We start from the raw sequence: 6,946 nt of genomic DNA, 5'->3' as shown, positions 1-6,946 counted from the left end.
ACAATTTTATTCCATACATTCGCTGCCGGTCTAAAAAGGTGTACTTAAATTTTTAGTTGATACGGGCGCGAATAAATCGTACATAAATCCGGAAAATGTGCGTAACTCTAAAATAACAGACAAACCCGCGATTATAACAAATAAGAATGGCAAGTTTATAATTGATAGAATGATCCATATGAATATTTTTCCCAGTGTATTGAATAAGAAATTACCCTTCCACGTTTTCAAATTTCATGAGTTTTTCGATGGCCTCATTGGCTATGAAAATTTGGCAGAAATGAAAGCGAAAATAGATTCAGGCAATCATCAGCTGATGATTGGAAAGCATAACTTTGAACTTTCAAAATACTACCCGAGTTCATGGAACTTTCACGAACAAACGGAAAATGTAGTAGAAATAAATACCACGTCAAATGGGACATTTCTCATTGAAGACGAAATTAATTTAACAACCGGCGTCACATTACAACCTGGTTTGTATGCCGCCAAAAACAACCGTGCCACCGTGCATGTATTCAGCACCACACATGCTAAACTGAACGAAGCTAAACCGCTCGAGAACGAACATTTTTTCTTAAATCAAAATGAAACTCGCTCGAAACTCAATTTCCCCGCGGATCACTTAAGTAAAGAGGAAGTTAAACTGTTAGCAAAAACATTACAACCTTTCAAAAGTATTTTCTACCAAGAAGGACAGAGATTAGACTTCACCCACCAGGTAAAACACAAAATTGAAACCTCCGATAGTAATCCGATTCATCAGCGAACGTATAAATACCCGTACCATCTTAGAGAAAGAGTGAGCGAACAGATTCAGAAAATGTTGAGCTCCGGTATCATACGAGAGTCTTCTTCTGCGTGGACCTCCCCCATTTGGGTCGTTCCGAAGAAAGCCGACAATTCAGGAGTGCAAAAGTATCGCATTGTTGTTGACTATAGGAAGTTTAATAAAGTCACACCTGCGGATCGTTATCCTATTCCCGAGATAAGCGAAATTCTAGACCGCTTAGGGAAAGCGCAGTATTTTTCTGTAATTGATTTAGCTAGTGGCTTCCACCAGATAGAGGTAGACCCAGCTGATATTCCGAAGACGGCATTCAATGTCGACAGCGGAAAATATGAATTTGTGCGAATGCCGTTCGGGTTAAGGAATGCGCCCGCGACATTTCAACGACTTATGGATTCTGTGCTACGTAAGCATGTTGGAGTAAGATGTTTCGTCTATATGGACGATATCATCATTTTCTCCAGCTCGCTGGAAGAACACATGAAGGATATTCAGAAAGTTATGACCACACTGAAAGAGGCAAATTTAAAAATTCAGTGTGACAAGTCCGAATTCCTACGTAAGGAGGTAGAATTCCTAGGACATGTCGTAACAACAGAAGGAGTTAAACCTAACCCAAACAAGGTAGAGGCAGTCAAAAATTGGCCTCTTCCGAAAACACCGAAGGAACTTAAATCGTTCCTAGGTACTGTTTCATATTACAGACGCTTTATACCGGGTTTTGCTAAAATTGCGAAGCCAATGACAAGCATGCTTCGGGGAAAGAATAAACTTATCGTTCTTAATTCTGAATATGAAAAGGCGTTTAGTGAGCTTAAAGAGATCATGAGCACGAAACTCTTACTTGCTTATCCCGATTTAGAAAAGCCGTTCATTTTGACCACCGATGCGTCTAATCACGCGATCGGAGCGGTCCTGACACAAATGGAAGACGGGCACGAAAGACCAATTGCGTATCTTTCGCGAACTTTATCGAGAGCAGAGGAGAAATACTCTGCCACAGACAAGGAACTTCTGGCTATTTACTTTGCAGCCAAAAAGTTCAGGCTATATCTGCATGGTATGAAATTTACCATTTATACAGATCACGAGCCTCTAACAAAGGAACTCAAATTGACAGATGCCACAGGTCGAGTAACTCGCCAACGTCTGTATCTGGAACAATTCGATTTCCAACTGATATACAAAAAAGGGAAACAAAACGTGGTAGCTGACGGACTATCCAGAATACCGCGAATTGAAGAATCTGAAGTGAATTTACAAACTGTATTGGAAAATGAATTATACGAAAATGATCCTGTCTATGGGCCCGACATAGTAAATAAGTTCAGAAACCAACTCATTATGCATATATCCCAAGACAAGAAAAAGTCCCCTCACATTTCTTATTCTGTACTAGCTTTATGTACCCGGCCTTGCTCGGAATTGCCAGTTTGATTCGCAGTTTTTTTTCACAATCGGAAAATGAATAAACCAATTGGTCAACAGGATAATTGCGTTTTCTTATCGATACTTCATCATTTGATCAGAAGAAGGCAGATTTCATTTGAAAACATTGACTGATTTTGAAGAAGGGAGCAAACCCATAATCGCCATATTCCGGGCAAACGTTTATTTCTAAAGAAGGAAAAACATCCACCGATGCCTTATTCCGGGCAAACGTCTATTTTTAAAGAAGGGATCACATTCACCATCCAGAAGGAAACACATTAATCATTGCTTGTCACTGGGCAAACCATAATTTCGATAAATGGTTAAATTGATCGATAACTAAACAATACAATAATGGGTTTAGAAGTTAGGCACAAACATACAAACATTGAGTTTATATATCTCAGGTACTTATTCAAAGGACGTATGTGATTTTGTAAACAAAGATGCATACGTCGATTTGTCAAATATGATGGCACTCCTACGCAAACCAACACAACGAACATGTAGCCGAAACCTCCCCTACCTGTATGTGGCGATGGTTTGCGTGGGAGTGCTATCAGATTGCAGAAATCAACGTTTTAATTTTGTTTACAAAATCACATACGTCACATCACTGAATAAGTATCCGAGATATATAGATAGCTAATAACTATATGTATCCGGCTTTGCTAGGGACTGAAAAGTAAATTATTCAATTAAAATGTCCAATGCTGTAGCACAAAACCCACAGAGGTAGATCTACCGCTCATAGAATTGTTCCTTTGTATCAATCTATTTTTATATATTTGTTTGGCCCTTCTACCTTTTCAATAAACATCTTCCAAAAATAGAGAATAAGTGTACCAAATCTGGTTGTAATTTATCCTGGGAGTTACACTGAATTGCTCATTTTTAAAGACAACCCTTCCCCATAACTTCCATTTTTTCCCCAATGACCCTCCCACCTCCTTTGTTATCTTCTCCTTGGGATAGAAAATGTGTACACCAAATTTGGTTGAAATCGGTCCTGGGAGTTAGGTGTTACACTGAAATGCTCTTTTTCTAACAACAACCATTCCCCCTTACCCTCCCTTTTTCCCAATGATCATCCTTTGTTATTTTCTTCTTAGGATAGAGAATGTGTGTACCAAATTTGGATGAAATCGGTCCAGGGGTTCAAAATATACACTAAATTGCTTGTTTTCTGAACAATACCCCTCCCCTCAGACCCCTCCCTCTTTCCCAAATTACACTTCCATATGATCGACTACTCTTAGTGAATATGTGTACAAAATTTGGTTGATATGGGTACTGGGGTTGGGAGTTACACTGAATTGCTCGTTTTATAAAGACAACCCCTCCCCATACCCTCCCTTTTTACAATGACCGCCCCACCCGCTTTGTTATCTTTTCTTTAGGGTAGAGAATGTGTGTATCAAATTTGGTTGAAATCGGTGCAGGGGTTCAGAATTTACTCTGAATTACCCGTTTTCTGAACAATACCCTCCCTCCAGACCCCTCCCCTTTCAAAGATTACACTCTCATATGATTGTTTCCTTATATTGAATATGTGTACAAAATTTGGTTGAAATCGGTCCTAGGAGATGCAAGTTACACATAATTGTTCGTTTTCTAAACAAAACCCCTCCCCCTTTTCTAAATGACCCTCCCACCCCCTTTGTCAACTTCCCCTGAGGATAGAGAACGTGTGTACCAAATTTGGTTGAATTCGGCCAAGTGGTTCAGAAGTAGTTAGCGAACATACATACATAGATTGATTTTTATATATATAGTCTGTATTTCCAGGTTTTAGCAGGCACATATTCCACCAGGATGATTATACGGAGGACCAACTAATGCAAATCCTTAAAAATTATCTAGCTCCTGGAATAACGAACGGAATCTTTGCTCCACCAACAGTTGCGAAATCTTGCTCACAAATCATACATAACAATTTCAAAGGGATGAGAATCCAATTCTGCAACCTCAAGCTACCAGATTTAATTTCGAAAAGAGACCAAGATGAATTTGTTCGTAAAACCCATAATTTCAACCATAGAAATTGGAAGCTTAATTACGAAGAAGTTCGTCAGTCAGTATTTTTCCCAGAGATGTTATCGATTGTTAAGACTTTCGCGAAGGAATGCCAGGATTGTAAATTTGCTAAATATGAAAGGCATCCATTCAAAATTCCAATCACGAGAAGAACATATGATAAACCGTTGGAGAATATTTTCATAGACGTTTATATTAAAGAAGGAGAAGTTCTTAACAATCGTTGATTCTTTTTCCAAATTTGCCCAAATCTACAAAATCTGCAACGAAACCAGCGAGGAACTATCCGAAACCCTTATCAAATATTTTAAAACTTTCGGGATACCTAAATCGATCACCTGTGATCAAGCTACTTCATTTCGAAGTCAAAATTTCAGAACATTCTTGGAAGAAAACGGTGTTGCCGTTCACTATGCCAGTAGCAGCAATAGTAATGGCATCATCGAAAGGTTCCACAACACTCTTTTAGAAATGTATTTAGCGAACCGACGCAAAATTATCAATCTGACCCTCTATCAAGGACTATCTTTAATAACAGCTTTATACAATGATGCCAAGCACTCGACAACAAACTTGACACCAAGACAAATAATATTTGGGAACTCCACGTCGCTGGATTTAAAGGATATTAACATGACAAAACAACACATTATACAAACCGCCAAAGACAATATTGCTAGAGAAGCTGATAGACAAAATGCAAAATAGTAGAAACAGACAAAGGGTATCAGGACATAAGAACTAGGGAAATTCTTGCTAAAACAAAGGCCAAACCATCCCCATACGGTCATAGGTACAGATTAGTCGAAATAAAGGAACAAAACGATAAAACAATTACCGACACTACAGATATAAAAATCCATAAGAAAAACTTAAAATATAATTTAACTTACGAGACGTTACTCTCATGACTCCTTTTCAGACTATGTGTCCTTCTCTGGACATCAACGGCTTGGACAGACATCCGTATATACGATCTGACCCACAACCCTCTAGCAATCATACCTCTAGGACAAGCCAGGATTAGCAACAACTACGTCAGAATAATACATCCTATAAATTTGACAGATGTCAAGGAAGCTATAGATTTGTTCAATTATGCAGTTAACAGTTTTGATCTAACCGATTCGCTTTTCGAACAAGTTATTAGGAAAAAGATAGACAAAATCAATCTGACATTTGATAGAATTACGCCTCAGAATAGATTCAAGAGATGGGAATCACTCGGTAGGGCTTGGAAATACGTATCAGGGAGTCCTGACGCGAAAGATTTGAAAGTTATCAATAGCTCTATAAATTCCTTAATAATCGCAAACAATAATCAGGTACACATTAATCATTTATTTGAAAACCGAATGAAGAACCTTACAAACACATTCAATTGTCTGATAGATAATGCGCAGAAGATAGAAAACGTTACATTCACTCAATTTTGTATTCAAATTAGATGAACTATTATATTATTTAGAAGTCGTCGAGGAATCTCTTACACTGGCCAGACGTAGCATACCAAGTAGCCGCATCATCCAAGGAGGAGAATTAGAAGCCATTCAACGAATCCTTCGCAACAACGACTTTGGACTTAACTCGGTGGACAGCATTCTGAATATTGCAAGCTCTTACGCAATGTTCAACAAAGATAACATCATCTACGTACTCAAAATACCCCAAATCGAAGGAGCATTATATACGCTCAACTTTGTCGAAGCAGTAATTGAAGATGGTTACCGCATTCATGTACCAGCACCATTTTATCTGAAAGGACAAATTCCACTCATCTCGCATGTCCCATGTATCAAGCTCAGAGCTCTCTTTGTATGTTCCAGTAGCAGTTTGGAACCACTCACAGAGTGTATGCAAAAGTTAATCTCCGGAAAAACAGCTGATTGCCCTATAGAACGTATTTATGGAGGTAAAATTATACGGAAGATTAACGATGGCAATATTGTAATCCACGGACACAATATAACTTTGACATCCAACTGTTCAGCTACCAGGTCCCTCAGTGGTCCAAATCTCATTCAGCATTCACACTGTACTTTAAAACTGGATGACGTCGAATATTCCAGTACTAACGTGGAGATACCACCCTTCACACCAATAACTGGAATTAAGGTAAATCCGACCAAAATCATAAACCATATTCCATTGGCACATTTACAGGAACTGCATTTAGAGCATCGCAACCACATAGAACTCCTAAACCTAACAGCAGAGAACATACATTGGAAACTAGATATCTACGGGTGGATAACCTCCGCAACAGCGACAACGCTACTGATCATCATATTGGGAACAGCCATAGCCATGACATTTAAATTCTACATTTTGAAAACACTCTTCGCATCGAACACACCAGAGGAGATAAAGCGAAATAATCCATCCGAGGAGCATCCCGAGTCGAGAAGCATCCCGCTTCTTCCGCAGCTATAGAAGGAACCCGAGGGCGGCTTCCAACTGGAAAGGGAGCCGTTAGCGAATCGTACGGTGCATCACGCCACGTGTATGTACCAATCAGCGAAGGTGCCGGAACAATCGCCGAGTCAGCAGTTTTATATTATAAAACTGCCAGCAACAGCGTGGCTCGGCCTCTTTTTCATCAGTGCTCTGGTCAGTGCAAGTAGTGTAGTAAATAAAGTTAGTGTTCATTGTAATAAAAAGTTTTTTAAAAAGTCAGTGAAGGTATCC

The 6,946-nt window shown here is 39.0% G+C and overlaps 1 pseudogene; it reads left to right on the top strand.

Moving 5' to 3' along the window:
* The first annotated feature begins 5,613 nt into the window (after window positions 1-5,613).
* On the top strand, window positions 5,614-6,697 carry LOC134206111 (uncharacterized; annotated as a pseudogene).
* The last annotated feature ends 249 nt before the right edge of the window (window positions 6,698-6,946 follow it).

Source organism: Armigeres subalbatus, chromosome 1, assembly GCF_024139115.2.
Source record: "Armigeres subalbatus isolate Guangzhou_Male chromosome 1, GZ_Asu_2, whole genome shotgun sequence".
NCBI lineage: Eukaryota > Metazoa > Arthropoda > Insecta > Diptera > Culicidae > Armigeres > Armigeres subalbatus.
This window is presented reverse-complemented; position numbering and strand designations above follow the sequence as displayed.